The 15,394-nt window shown below is 34.2% G+C and overlaps 1 pseudogene; it reads left to right on the plus strand.

Moving 5' to 3' along the window:
• The first annotated feature begins 299 nt into the window (after nucleotides 1–299).
• The window catches only part of LOC100469882, a 36,593-nt pseudogene continuing 21,498 nt past the window's right edge, over nucleotides 300–15,394 (plus strand).

Consider the following 15,394-nt stretch of genomic DNA (forward strand, 5'->3'; position numbering starts at 1 on the left):
GGCATCCCTGAGCATGCACCTAATCTTGAACATGCATTTGGTCTCTGTATTCCCAGGAATGTCTCAGAACTTTTCAAGGCTCTTCTTCTCCAAATCATCTCATTCTCCAGACTTTCCTCCCATGGCGTTTAGGTACTCTATTGTTTGTCTTCCCACTGTGATCTTTTGCTTTGGGCAGGGAAGACCAAAGCATTTGCCTGAAATATTTTCCATAAATGTCCCCTGGATGGCTTTAGCATGAGAGTTAGGCAAAATAAAACAGACCATTTGAGCCAGTCTTCTGTGAAGTCACCGGGCAGATGAACCAAGGACAGATCTTTGGAAGTGAAATCAGTCATATTCCCTTGGATACTGGTAGAATGCAAACTGTTATTTTCCAGGCTACTGTTGAACTGGAGCACAGGAACTGGGGCAGTGGGTGGTGGTGGTGTATGGGCATAAGGTAAGTTAAACTATCATGGAGATTACGGTCCTTACCAAGATTCAGTGAATTCAATAGGTACTCCTTGAATTGCTGCAGGCTTTGTGTTCATTTTCAGAATTCTGAAAAAGGTTGATGTTTCCAGTTTCTTAGTTATTTTTATGTAGGGACAAATTTCTGACATTTCTTACCTCCCCATTTTTGCTGACATTCCCCTACAATCTTGTGTGTTCTTGCATGCTGTTCACTTTTTCCAGTAAAGCCCTTGTCATATTAATTACAGTTATTTTAAGTTTATCTTCTAATAATTTCAACATCTGTGTCATCTCTGAATCTCGTCCTATTGTTTGCTTTGTCTCTTAGATGGTGTTTGTCTTGCCTCTTAGTATACCTGAAATTTTTCATTGAAAGTTGGATATGTTCCATTAGTAATAAGTACTGACGTAAACAGACTTTTTGTATTCTATTTTTTCACACGGAACATTTTATTTTTCTGTTTTATTGAAGTATAATTAAAATACAGCAGTGTATAAGTTTAGGGCATACAGGAAAATAACTCAATTTACATATATTGTGAAACAATTACCACAATAAGTTTAGTTAACATTGATCATTCATTTATTTACAAAAACAAAAAGATAAACAGGCTTTTAATGTTGAGGATTTATGCTCACCTGACTAGGACTTGTGCAGTGTTTAATGTTTTCTGTGCCCATAGGTGACAGAGGCTTTACATTCCTCTAATGTCATTTTTGGCTCTTGGGTTGACTTTGAGTTTCCCTAAATATTTCCTAAGTATTCTCTGTGTCTCTCTGCTCTTTTAATTGTAATCCACATTATTATGTGAAGCCTGTTGGTGTGGTGATAATGCATAGGAATTATGGGGAAGCATTGTATAGTCTTGTGATTAAATCTGCTTTTAGTTGACCTGTCTCTAGGTTTGGTTTGACCTTCACAAGTGTTTCTCTAGTGGTAAAGGTCTCCCTGCTGCCTCAACACACATACCTTAAGGAAGACAAGAAGGCTGAAGGGAGCTAAAAAGACCTTCTATCAGCTGGGAGAAAGCTCTGGTAAAATCTTCACCCTTGGAGAGTACACCTTTGTTTTGGAGAATGCTCTGGGTGTATTTCACTGTGATTAATCTTTTCTTCTGTCCAGAGCTGCAGTAGGCTGTTTCTCTGATTTTCACCTATCAGAACCCTGTTTTAGGATCCTGGAAAAACCTACTAGAGTGTCAGGACTTCCTGAGTGAGGCCTCAGTAGTGTGTCACTCCTACACTAGACCACACTGAGCCTCCAGCAAGTCTTTAAAATTACCACTTAAGTTTTTCTTCCAGTTTGTCTTCAATTTCAAATAGGTAGATCTTGGCCAAGATTCCTTTTATTCCCCTTTCTTTCCAGATTTGTCTTCAAGTTTGGTTAACTGATGGGTCCAAGAAAAGTCACTGATTTTCAGTTCGTTTAGTTTTTTCTTGTTACAAGGGCAAAAGTGATGACTTCTAAGCTCTTCACATGTCAGAAAGAAAAACAGAAGTCTGTACTTTTATTTTTAATCTCTTGTATTTCCTATGCTTCTATTTGGATAATTTCTGTCATTTTAACTTCAAGTCCACTGATCTTTTCTTCTTCAGTATCTTACATGAAGTTAAGCTATCCTGTGAATTTTTATTTTAATTTTTAATTAATTATTTTTTTTAAGTAGGGGCTCCATGCCCAGTGTGGGGCTTGAACTCATGACCCTGAAAACTACAGTCATGTGCTCTACCAACTGAACCAGCCAGGTGCCCAATACTGTGAATTTTAAATGTGCAATGTTGTGTTTTCCACCTTCGGAATTTCCATTTGGTTCTTTTCATATCTTCCATGTTTCTAATCATTATATTAATGTTTTTATTTATATTCTTGAGCATATTCAGGATATTTATGATTGTTATTTTAAATCCCTTCTGTGCTACTTCCATTATCTATGCCATTTCTTGGTTTATTTTTATTGACTGATTTTTCCTTGTGATTATGAGTTATAATGTATGCTACTGTCTTGTACCTCTATTCTAGAAGTGTCTTTAGTCAGGCTGTTCAGTTATTTGCTGATGAGATTTTTCTTTAATTTCTTAAAAGCTTTTTTTTTTTTTTTTTGCTTTGTTAGAGCATATTTACAGTAGTAACCTTTAAATTAAGGCTAGTTTCGTCTTAATATTAAAAGTGTGACTCTGTGTCTCTGCTGATTGCCTCAGTGCTCAACAAGGTCTCTGTATTCTGAGTGAGTTCTGGAAGGTTTTGCATATAAACCTCTGGTCATTTTTGTTTGGTTTACTTCAGCCAAAAAAATATTTCCCTTTGACAGTGATGATGAGTATTTAAGGCTCAAAAAACATCAAATGAAGACTTCTAGAGCCCTTTTTCTCTAAGACTTCCTCCTATCCAGTACTCTGTCCTACAGATTACAGCTAATTTAGCTTCTCCAAACTCTCAACAGTGTCTCTTCACCTTACCAAGATCTTCCTTCTCTGCTCGGGGCAGTCCCTCCTGTGCCGTTGTCCTGCAGTTGTCTCCAGAAAGGAAGCTATGTCCATTTCAAGGGGTATCATTTCATTCTCTTCTCTAAGGGATCACAGTCCTGCACTGCTTCTTGTTCAAATGTATCAAAATAATTATTTCCTATATTCAGTCAAGTTCTCTAATTATTTATGGCAGGAGGGCAAGTTTCATACCAGTTATTCCTTCAGAGTCAGAAGCAAAACTTCTAAATTATACTTCCATGTCATTGGATTCCCATAATGTAAACTGCCATAAATTTTTAGGGCACTATGGAATCACAAAATAACCTTAACTTTATAGAGATTTATTGGATGAATTCTAAGGAACTTGTTAGTTTCCTTATTCTCAGCTAATTTTATTCCTAAAAGAAATTTCTTAATTTTGTGAATTTTGGAATTCTGTGCAGCTTCTCATAATAATACTGTTTTTAATTATTCTGCTACTTGGCAATGGATAGATTTCAGTCCCCAAATTTTCTTAGTATACATTCAAAATTAACAAAAGTAAATTGAAGCTAACAGGAATAATAGTAACCACATTAACGGGTATTTATGGAACCTTAATTCTGTGCCAGGCAGTAAGCTTGATTCTTTACATAGTTTATTTCATTGAAACTCTATGCTGTCTTTAATTGCAATTGTTATTATTGTACCTGATATTACAGATGAGAAAACAGTTAAGGTACGTATTATTATTACACCCGCTTTTTACATAAGGACATAAGGCTTAAAAAGATTATATGTTCTCCAGGATATGAACTTAGGTTTATCCCAGGAAAGTATGAATAAATGCTAATTTCACTTTTAAAAAGAAAACAATTTGAATTTAATATGTATGATTTAGGATATTCTTGAAAGAGTAACCTTAAAAGCTAAAGCTAGAGGCTTTTCCAGGAGTGTGAAAAACATTTTTCAGTTAAAATTACTTTCAGTATACATTTGAGATTTGAAAGGCTCATCTTAGAAACATGTAGCTTATCTCACTGCCTTTTATTTATTTTCATTTTTATAGTTATTGACATCATTATTTTGTGGGGACAAATATTTCCCCATTTCTAATTCCTTTACATATAAATATTTACTTATAATCAAGCTCACCACTATTCGTATTTCTCCAAAGATCTCCCTAACATTACAATCTGTTCTTTTTTACTCTAGACATGGATTTATCTATATTCCAGCACCTCCCAATTCACTTTGCACATACTGTAGTGGTATTCATTATGCATTTGTTGAATAAATGAGTAAATGCAATAAATAAGTAATGAAAGCCTGAACTCCCATGTCTGCTCTCCAAGTTCCCTATGCCAATTACTTACTCTTTTTGCTCACCACAGAATTCCACATCTCTAAATCACTTCTAGTGTGAACGAGTTATTGTACTTCCATAGAGAATCCGAATTCTTACATTTATTCATTTTTCCTCCCCTCTTCTCTTTACTCTTACCTCTCTAAATTATAGATGTGCACACACATACAACGCACAGACACACATAAACTATACATCCACTCACACAGCTTCCTTGTAATTGTGTGCTATAAGTGTTTTTGTTCATTTTTCATAATGGAAAATTCCTTGTGGACAAGAAGCATAATTTTTCTCCTTCCAACACTTCACTCCTCATTTGCAATGAATGGAATCAATGTGTTCATCAAGGATTGCCCACTCCCAGAGAAAATGCTATCTAGTATGATTTCTTGATTGTTTAGCAGAGTACTCTCTACCACCAAATTTGTTCATTTTTAAGGATTTTTTCTGCTTCTCTTACTGCTGAGATATGTGTGTGTGCATATCATGCATGTATATGTAGACTTACATGTCACCAAGCACTGTCTACACATAACATTTTACTTTATACTCACAAATATACTTACTATACAAATAAGCAGACATAATTCTGATTTCTAGAAATGTAAATTATAATATGAAGAGAATTTCAGTTTAACTCAGGCATAATGATATAATATCAAGACAAAACATCCAAAATAATATTCATATAGTTCAGAGTAGAGTGACTGAAATTAATTAATATTAGTAAAGTATTATAAATTATTATATTAGTTACATATACATATATGTACATATATATATTTTGGAAGTATAATACTGGAAATGTGGAAGAGGATATAACATAAAAGTAAGAACATGGATATGGATATCCACTCTGGGATTAAATGTTAGCTCTGGACATGTATGCTGTAGGGTCTTGGGCAAGTTATAGAAACTCTCTGATCCTCAGAAATAATACCTTTTTCATGGCACTGTTTTGATAATTGAGTGGTAAAAAGCGATATCCCCCAAATATTACTTTCCCCTGTATACTTTCCCAGTTGTTCACATACTTACATATGACCAGTTACTTACTTAATATTTCTATGAAAGTACTCACATTTGGTTTTTGTATTTTAAAAGAAAACAATAAAGAGAAGCAGTATTTTTTTCTAATTCATGTGGAAACATTACATACATATTCATATAAGAAATTTTGTGTATCTTTGATGATACACATAAAACTGTACTCTGGTTAACCCTAAGATAATACCAAATTGAAATGACTTAGAAATAAATATGGTATGTTAAACTACTGCTCAGTAAATTGTGATTGTAATTATTGTTCATAATTAAATTAGTATGATAATGATAAAATAAATTATCTTTTATTAGAAATATTTTTAGAGAGAAGATGAAATTTCAGTCTGGTAGCTAAGTAGAGAAATTTGGTAAATGGGTGCCAGTGTTTCAGGGAGCATTCTGATTTCATTTCACAGAAACCTGATGCGATACTGTGTCCCCAGTTTTTGCTTTAAAATATATCAGAAGGGAAATAGGTTTGGTGTGCAAGGTCCAAGGAGGTGAGCAGATTGAGTTTCTATTAAGTTTCTAAGTACTGATGCTGCTGGTTCTTAGTTCACACTTTGAGAACTAATGTCTAAGTCATCGAGTCCACCTTTGTTGTTTATTTGCCCATTTACTTCTGTCCTTCATGTGGGAATAAACCTATACCTAGAAGGAATAAATCCACTTAATGTAATGGGAGAATGTTTTATAGTGAAGAACTTCCCTAAATAATCTACATTAGCTTAGTCCTGTTTCTTGACTTTGACAACCCAGTTCCCCCACCCTAGCTCACTAATCTTAATGATCCTGACTCTTAAGACAAATCTGCTAGATCTATTTCTACTTACAGGTGTTGTAAGACTACACACCCCTTATCACTTGGAAAGATCAAAGAGCATCAAATCTATCGATGGATGGAAATGTCTCTGTCCTCCAGATGACTCAGGCTTTGACAAGGTTCTGTCACTAAATGACTTGTCCACTTACATATTAAGGTCTGCAACATGCCCTCCCATCACACCCTCTCTCCCCTCCCCCATTGCAATCCATCATGAAGCCATGTCTCTGCTTTTAAATGTACTTTTAGGGGTGCCTGGGTGGCTCAGTCGGTTAAGCATCTGTCTTCAGCTCAGGTCCTGTTTCTGGAGTCCTGGGAACAAGCCTTACCCTGGGCTTCCTGCTTCTCCCTCTCCCTCCATCCGTCCACCCCGCTTGTGCTCTCTTTCTCGCTCTCTCTCTCTCAAATAAAATCTCTAAAAAATAAATAAATAAATGTATTTTTAATCATGCAAGGGCCTTTAGAAGATTGAAGAGCACCCCGGGAAGGATGATTTTGACTCGGCCTAAGCCCTACACTCAAGCCTACTCTCTGCCCCACTACTAGTCTTACAGAAAAAAGATTCTATTTGAAACTCATACTTATTACAGATTCCTCAGTTTCTGGTAATGCCTTGAAATGTATTTTTATTTTTTTAATTTTTTAAAGATTTATTTATTTATTTTAGAGAGAGAGCAAGTGCGCTCACAAGTCGGGAGAGGGACAGAGGGAGAAAATCTTCAAGTAGATTCCTCCGGACCGTGGAGCAGATTGTAGTCTCAGTCTCACAACCCATGAGATCATGACCTGAGCCAAAAACAAGAGTCAGATGCTCAACTGACTGAGCCATCCAGGTGCCCCACAATGTATTTTTAAGTCCATTTTTTCCTAACCGTTCCCTTGATTTCTGGCCCTTGGGAGGTTACTGCCATACAAATCCTGTTAACTGTATTTCCAGCCTTTCTTTACCTGATCTTTTTCTAACAGTTTTATGTCTTTTAATATAATATCAATCGTCACTTCTTTAGCTATTATTTTTCTAAAGATCTATATAGTGTTATATTCCCTGGTAGCAATCTAGAGTGAACTTTTTCCATTGATTCTCTCAAACCAGGTTCATATTTCATTGTCACGTTTGATTATTGACATATAATGTTTGATAGATTTGTAACCGTTTTTTGCATGTTTTCTAAAATTCCGCCTAATGATTGCTCTTGTTCTCATTCATTTTCATATTTTTCTTAATAATATCATCTGAATTTAATTGGCCATTTGAATTGACTTACTTCGCTTTTAACTTTTATATTTGTGATCATCTGAATATCTTTTTTTAAGTTTTTTATTTGCAATTTTTTTTTCATTTAAGTTTTTTATTTGCAATTTTTTATTTTCATTTTATTTATTTTTCATTTATTTAAATTTTTTTTTTTAATTTTAGTGAATGCTGTTATCCTATATGCTTAAATAACCAGGTCTTCAGTTTTGCCAAAAGGGACAGACAACTGTATGATGGTCAACAACTAAAGATGTTACTAGTTTACGGGTCTTGAGCAGTCGTTTTGTATAACCACTGTTGGTTTCACAGTAAAATGAGTAATTGTGTTATGCATGGAAAGCTTTTACTATGGAAAACTGCTCTGGTGGTAGTTGCTGATCCTAGTTTCAGTCTCTTGTCCTCTCTTCTAGTTCTTCTTCCTTTCCTTATCTCAGAATGCCTTCAGAAAACGCTCTGCTCTCAAGCCTCCTAACTCCCTCACCAAAACCTGCTCTCTCACAAAGTTGTACCACTTTTAGGATTTTTTTCTGAAATCCATTGATGCTTCCATCAAAATCTACCAGACCTTTGCCTTTCCTCTTGACTCTGCCAGTTTACCAGACAAATTATCTGGTAATTTTTATCAGCAAAAGTGGATACTTAATCACTTGGACATAAGGATGCCATCTATTGAACACAAGGGCAAGAAGTGTGATGGGACTTCTCAAGGACTGGCTAGGATCAAGAACTGGAAAGCTATCGATTTTTCACTGACTTTGTTCAGTTTAGAAAACATGGTCTAATTTGTTCGTTCATCTCTGTGGACAACTTCTTGTTCCTCCACGCATACATTCATGCCAGATCTCTCAGTTTCATGTTTGTATTAGCAAACAGATGTTCAGGCTCTTTGTTGCACATGTGTGGGGTGCAGAAGTTGGCCCACATTGGTATCCGCTGTCTAACCCTTTATCAATAAGCCATTTCCAGGGAGAAAAGATGTGTAGTACAGTTTAACTGTTGAGACTGACTCCTGAGGGTAAGAGCAACTCACATCTTTGTGGATGTCTCAATCATGGAAAAACTTGGTATGTAGGTTCTATTTATAAATGAGTATCTGAAGTTTAATATTATAAAAATAAAACTTACAAATGATAAAACACATTCAGGGAGATCATCATGATGCCAAATGAAAATAAAATATACCATTCCTGAAGTAACCACTTTTAATTTTTTAAATTTATTTTCTTTTTAAATATTGTATAAACTTAGCATAGAGAAAAAATGCTTAATATGCCGCTTAACTATTTTCACAGTGTAAACAGACTCATGTTGTCAGTATTCAGATGAAGAATTAGAACATTACCAGCTCCACAAAAATCCCCCTTATAGTTTTTCTCTCTCATCAGAAAATGTAACTACTGCCTTGTCTTCCAATATCCAAGATGAGTTTTGCCTGTTTGTAAAATTTTCATAGATGGAACTATACATGTTTGTGGTTTGGTCTGATTCTTTTGTTCAACATTATGTCTTAGGGTTTTATCTGTATTATCATGTCATTGTAGTTTATTTTCAATGCTGTAAAAGTATCCAATTTTTATAATACTATATCTGGTCTAATGTCCATGTGCATTTGCATTATTTCCGGGTTTTGGTAATTTCCAATACTGCTATGAACATTCTTGTGCATGTGATTAGCTATACATATAGACACATTCTTGTTGGATGTACTCCTAGAAGACATATTGCTAAGTAATAGAGTATGCATGTATTAAATAGTGGCAAAGAGATTTCCAAAATAATATACCAATTTACAACCGAACTGTCAGCATATGAGAATTCTAGGTTTTCTACATACTAGACAACATATGGTATTGTTGGCCTTTTTTGTTTTAGTCTTTGGGCTGTCTAATCATATTACATTGTGGTTTTAATTTACACTTACTTGATGACTATTATGGTTGAACATCTTTTCATTTGAATATACATATACTGAGTAAAATATATTGCATATATTTGTGAAGTCGCAGGTTAGGTATTTTGCTAATTTTTAATTTTTCTGTATTATGTATATACATAAAAATACATATATATGTACATATAAATATATACACATATATATATACACATCCAGACACACACATACACATATATTTGATGGCATACATTCCATATACAGATCTTATGTCAGATAGATGTATGACAAATACCACTTCCAGATTTGTGTCTTGCCTTTTCACTGTTCAGTAAATCCGTCTTTAAATTTATAAAATTAATCCTTTCATGAAGTCTGATTTATTGATATTTGACCGTAATTATGGTTGGTTCTTTTGTGTCTTGTTAAAGAAACTTTGACTACCTAAGATCATGAAGATATACTCCTAAATTATCTTCCAGATGAGTTTCTGTTTTAGCTTTCATGTTTAGATCTACAGTTATTTTTTGTGTATTTTGTGGAAGGGACACAAACTTATTTTTTCCATGTGAATACCCCTAGACACAGAACCACTTTTAAAAGGCACATTGCAGTGTCACCTTTGGTACCAATAAAGTGACCATATATGTGTGGATCTGACTATCAGATCTATTCTGTTCTATCAGTATATTTGCGTACCCTAGCACCAATAGCACTTTGTCTTAATTATAATAAGCATTGCCAGCTGGTATCAAAGGCTCTTTATCTTTGTCTTTAACAATAGCCTTGGCTATTCTTGGCTTTGCATAACCATATTTTGGAGTCTGTGGTCAATTTCTTTCAAAAATATCTGCTGAGAAATTGAGATTGCATCAGAACTGTAGATAACTATCAAGGAAGGCTTAGATTTTATTGTATTGAGTCTTGCCATCCATAAGTATGGTATATCCTTCATTAACTCATGTCTGATAGTATTTAATGAATTTACCGTCTAAAAAAATACTAGCACGTGAGTGTTAAAACTGGCTTTACACACCTCAACCCAAAGAAGATTATGGGGTATGGATTCCAAATATCCAGTTTAGTTAGCTCTAGTAGAATGGAGTTGAAATGGATGGTAAGGAGATGAAGAGGACAAGATTTTCCACCTTTTTTATATCGTAACAAATAACTAATTTTCTTGACTGCTTTCATTTTGGTAGTGTCCTTAACTTGACATTTTGAGGTGGTTGTTTTAGTATTTGCCTAACTCTAAAGCAAATTTATATTCCTTCTTTATCCTACATCTGGGATTTTTCAAAAAGTTTATGTTTAATGTCTAAATCACACAAATTCATGTTAGAATGAAATATGGAATTTGTTTCCTAGATTAACAAGGAATGGAAGGGAAATTCTGTTTCTCACTAAATATTCATACAGGTAAATGAATTAGGTGTATGGTTGGTGGAAAAGTTTTACAGACGTCCAGACCAAGAGTGTTTTCTTTAATTGATCTAATCTCAAAGTCAGAGATTTCAGGAAAGATAAAGTTATTTTAGGCATGAAAAGAAGGCATTATATATTAGTTTGTCAGATGTGATTTTCAAGTGAGGATTTTCACATCAAGAAAAGTAAGATCTGTGTATCTTCCCCCTCCTCCTCCTCCTTATCTTTCATTCTTTTTAATACTGGGTAAGGATCTTTACACTGTATTTCTATCCCATTATCTTCAGTTCACTGTAGAATCGGATATGTTTCATGTCTCAGAAAAAAGACTGGTGAGAGAAAAAAAAGAAAAGACTGGTGACCTGGGAGCTAGAATATATCTAAAAATATACCTTTAAAACAATATTTATCCTGTTTTGTAATAGAATCACAAAGAATTATAAGAGAAAAGAAACTATTCATTGACAAAGAATTTTTGATTCTCTCACATTTAGCCATTTTGGGCAAACATGGATAAAGGTTCAGATAGTTTTAGATCTGAAAGATTTATGTGATAAATAAGCATTCTGACTTTTAGCTTTATATCTAGTCTTCTGATCATATATTTTATTTTCTTTTGGGTAAATATCTAGGAGTAAAATTGTTGGTTGTTAGGATTATGTATATTTTACAGTTTAGCATATTGCCAGACTGTTTTTCAGAGTAGCTGTGTCATTTTGCTTTCCCAGAAGCAACATATGAGAGTTCTAGTGGCTCCATATTCTCAGCAACACTTGATATTGTCATTCTTTTAAAAATTTTAGCAAATTTAGTGGGTGTATAGTAGTACCACATTGTGGTTTTATTTTGAATTTCACTAGTGACTGAGAATGTTGAAAATATTCCGAGATACTTGTCTGCCGTTTGTACATCTTATTTGGTTTGTGTGTTCGAGTTTGTTGTCCGTATTTTGAAATTGAGTTGTTTATCTTACTGAATTTTAAGAATCCTTGTATATTCTATATANATATCTAGGAGTAAAATTGTTGGTTGTTAGGATTATGTATATTTTACAGTTTAGCATATTGCCAGACTGTTTGTCAGAGTAGCTGTGTCATTTTGCTTTCCCAGAAGCAACATATGAGAGTTCTAGTGGCTCCATATTCTCAGCAACACTTGATATTGTCATTCTTTTAAAAATTTTAGCAAATTTAGTGGGTGTATAGTAGTACCACATTGTGGTTTTATTTTGAATTTCACTAGTGACTGAGAATGTTGAAAATATTCCGAGATACTTGTCTGCCGTTTGTACATCTTATTTGGTTTGTGTGTTCGAGTTTGTTGCCCGTATTTTGAAATTGAGTTGTTTATCTTACTGAATTTTAAGAATCCTTGTATATTCTATATACAAGTCCTTTATCATATAAGATTTGCATATATTCTATCCCTATCCCATTCTGTGGCTTGTCTTTTCTTTTAAAGAGTGCCTTTGGAAGAGGAAAATATTTTAATTTTGATGACATCCAATTTACTATTTTGTCCTCAAAGTGTGTACTTAGCTTGTCCAAACTAAGAAATATTTGCCTACTCCAAGGTCATAAGCATTTTCTACTCTATTTTCTATTGGAATTTTCTATTTCCATCTATAATATTTAGTTTATAGCCAATTTCAAGTAAATATTTTTATCATGTGAGGTAAGGATCAAGGTTATTTTTGTTTGTTTGTTTATGGATATCCAATAGCTTCCACACCATTTGTCAGACTGTTCTTTCCAAATTGAATTACCTTGGCACTTTTGGGGAAAATCAAATGACTGTATAAGTTTGGACCTGTTTCTGGACTCTCATGCTATTGATCATGATGTCTATTCTTACTGTATTTTATTGACTACTATAGCTCTAGAGTAAGTTTCAAAACCAGCTAGTGCAAGTTCTTCAACTCTGTTATTCATTTTCAGAACTGTTTTGATGGCTTTTACATTTCCATATAATATTTAGAATCAGGTTGTCAAGTTCTACAGAAATCCTGCGGGGGTTTCAACTGATTTAATGTTGAATCTGTAGACCATATTGGAGAGAGTCATCTTAATAATATCTAGTCTTCCGATCCATGAACATGGTTTTTTTTTTTAAACATTGATTTATTTTAGAGAGAGAGAGAGTGTGGCAGGGAGGGACAAAGGGAGAGGCAGAGGGAGAGAGAATCTCAAGCAGACCTCACGCTCAGTGCACAGATCCCCATGTGGAGCTCTATCTGATGACCCTGAGATCACAACCTGAGTGGAAACCAAGAGTCAGATGCTTAACCAACTGTGCCACCCAGGTGTCACCATGAACATGGTTTGATTTATAGATTTTCTGTAATTATTCTCAGCATATTTTGTAGTTTCACTGCACATGACTTGAACATGTGTTGTGAAATTTATTTCTAAGCATTTTAGTTTTAGAGTCCTTCATAAATAGTGTTTTTTAAATATATATTTGAAGTTTGAGCTGGTGTGTGTTTGTACATAGAAATGTAATTGACCTGCATATTGACCTTGTATTTTGACCCCTTGTTAGACTCACATTACTTTTCTTAGCTTTTTTTTATTTTTTAGGTCCTTAGAATTTTTTGCATTGATACATGCATTTGGATCTAGTTAAATGAAGGTGGATCCCCTTCTCATGAACCATTACACATTTGAGCAGGCATTTTTTGCTTAGATAGGTTGCAGAGAGTATCAGGTAGGTTTTTATAGCAGATGTGGTTGGAGATGCAGACTGTAGATAATACAGTAGCACAGTCTCCTATTTCTCAAAGAGAATACTAAATAATTTAGCTGTAGCTCAGCTTAGCATTCTTACCCCTCTTTATCTAAAATGCTGTATATCAGCCCACAAACAACTGCTTTTGTTATAGAAGGTGATCAAGTAGACTGAGATCAGAAAAATTCCACTTGTATAACAGTGTTTTATATATATATAAAACACTGTTATACAAGTGGAATATATATATATATATATATATATAATGTACAAAGGCCTGCTCTCATTATGAATCCTATAGAGAAGCCTTCATGTGATAGGGCTATTTTTAGACAGATTCTTCTATTAAATCGGATTTATTAGCACTGTGACTTACTTGATAAATACCTATTTCAAACTGAACTTTTACTGATACATGCAATTTTATAAACACATGTATTTATATTTACATTTATACACATAAGTCTGCATATAATTTACTGGTTCACAATTACAAGATACTGTAAGTTATTTTAAGTTAACCAGTTAAAGTAAAAAATAGGATTCTACTTATGTGATTTGAGAGATTTTGTTCATTCTATACTAACAATAGACATTTATTGATTGATTGTCATGTGCCAAGATCTATTCTAAGTTGATTTTTTAAAATTTTTTTAAAAATTTCTTCTCTCTTAGTCTTAACAGCAATGTTAATTATAGGTACTATTACTATCTTCATTTTCTATATGATTATTTTCAGTCCCAGAGAACTCTAGAAACTTGTCCAGGGTCATACTGCTAGACAACAATAAAGCAAGATATGACACTCTGGAAGATGCTGTCTTTAATTCCACACTATGTTTTAAGTGGCTAGACTTGATTACAGGAAGAATTCATGAGCACATGGCTCAAGGTGGCTGTATAATGTGTCAACTTGGCTAAGCTAGACCACCTCTCTCAGAAATCCCTTTTTTACATGTGTCCAGTTCATATGGGCCATAAGTGAGGTTCTTATGGGAGGGCTGAGGGGCAGAAGTAAAGCAGCAGCTATTTTAACATATTATCACCTATTTGCTCCATTACCCCTTATCCTGAGACAGCAGAAGGGCCTACAGTTGCTCTTCCTTCCCTTGGATCCTCCTTCATTTAGTCCTGTCCTGGTCTATATGTGTATGTTTAGCTCCATGATGGAGGGTCCTGGCTTCTGCTGGACACCTACACCATCAAGATCAAAGTCAACAAGAATTGGTGTCACCTTACTCCTGGTCCTATGGGCTCCAGTTCACCCTTGGGGGTCTCAGCTTGCCAGATTTCTCCCCATTTTACAATCTTCTTTTCTTAAACTGCCTGCATCAGACGTCAAGACAACAGCCTTATGCAGATTGCTTACACAGGTCACACAATTGAGTAAGGTTAAATCCCTTGAGATATTATCATTGTTATTATATAATTTATATTGTATAAAATTCCCATTACATATAACTGTTGTTAGTACCTGGATATATAATTTTATAATATGTTAATATAATATTATATTGGATAATTGCTATTATATATATGTATAAGTGTGTGTGTGTTTATGTGTGTGTATAATGCCCTAGTGGTTTTTCATCTCTGATTAAACTCTGACTTATACGTTAATCTGTAACAATTTAAAAAATCAGTAAAAGTTTTTTATGTCAAAGGAATGATGTCAAGTGTCCAATTAAGTGCCACTGTTATATACTGGACAGAAAAATGCCTGTGCAGTTAGATCGCTTTTCAAAAGCCAGCTCAGACTTGTATTCCACGTGACCCTGGAGAAGTTATATAACTGCTTTGAGCTTATTTTCCTCATTGGCAAAATACGATTGTGAGAACTACCAGAGATAACAGATCAAGTGCCTAATACTTACCCAAGCACTTAAAGAAATGATAGATACAATTACTTGTATTGTTGTGGCTGTCAGAATTAGTACTAAAGACATGGGTAATTTCATCTCT

The sequence above is a fragment of the Ailuropoda melanoleuca genome, chromosome 4, assembly GCF_002007445.2.
Source record: "Ailuropoda melanoleuca isolate Jingjing chromosome 4, ASM200744v2, whole genome shotgun sequence".
Lineage (NCBI taxonomy): Eukaryota > Metazoa > Chordata > Mammalia > Carnivora > Ursidae > Ailuropoda > Ailuropoda melanoleuca.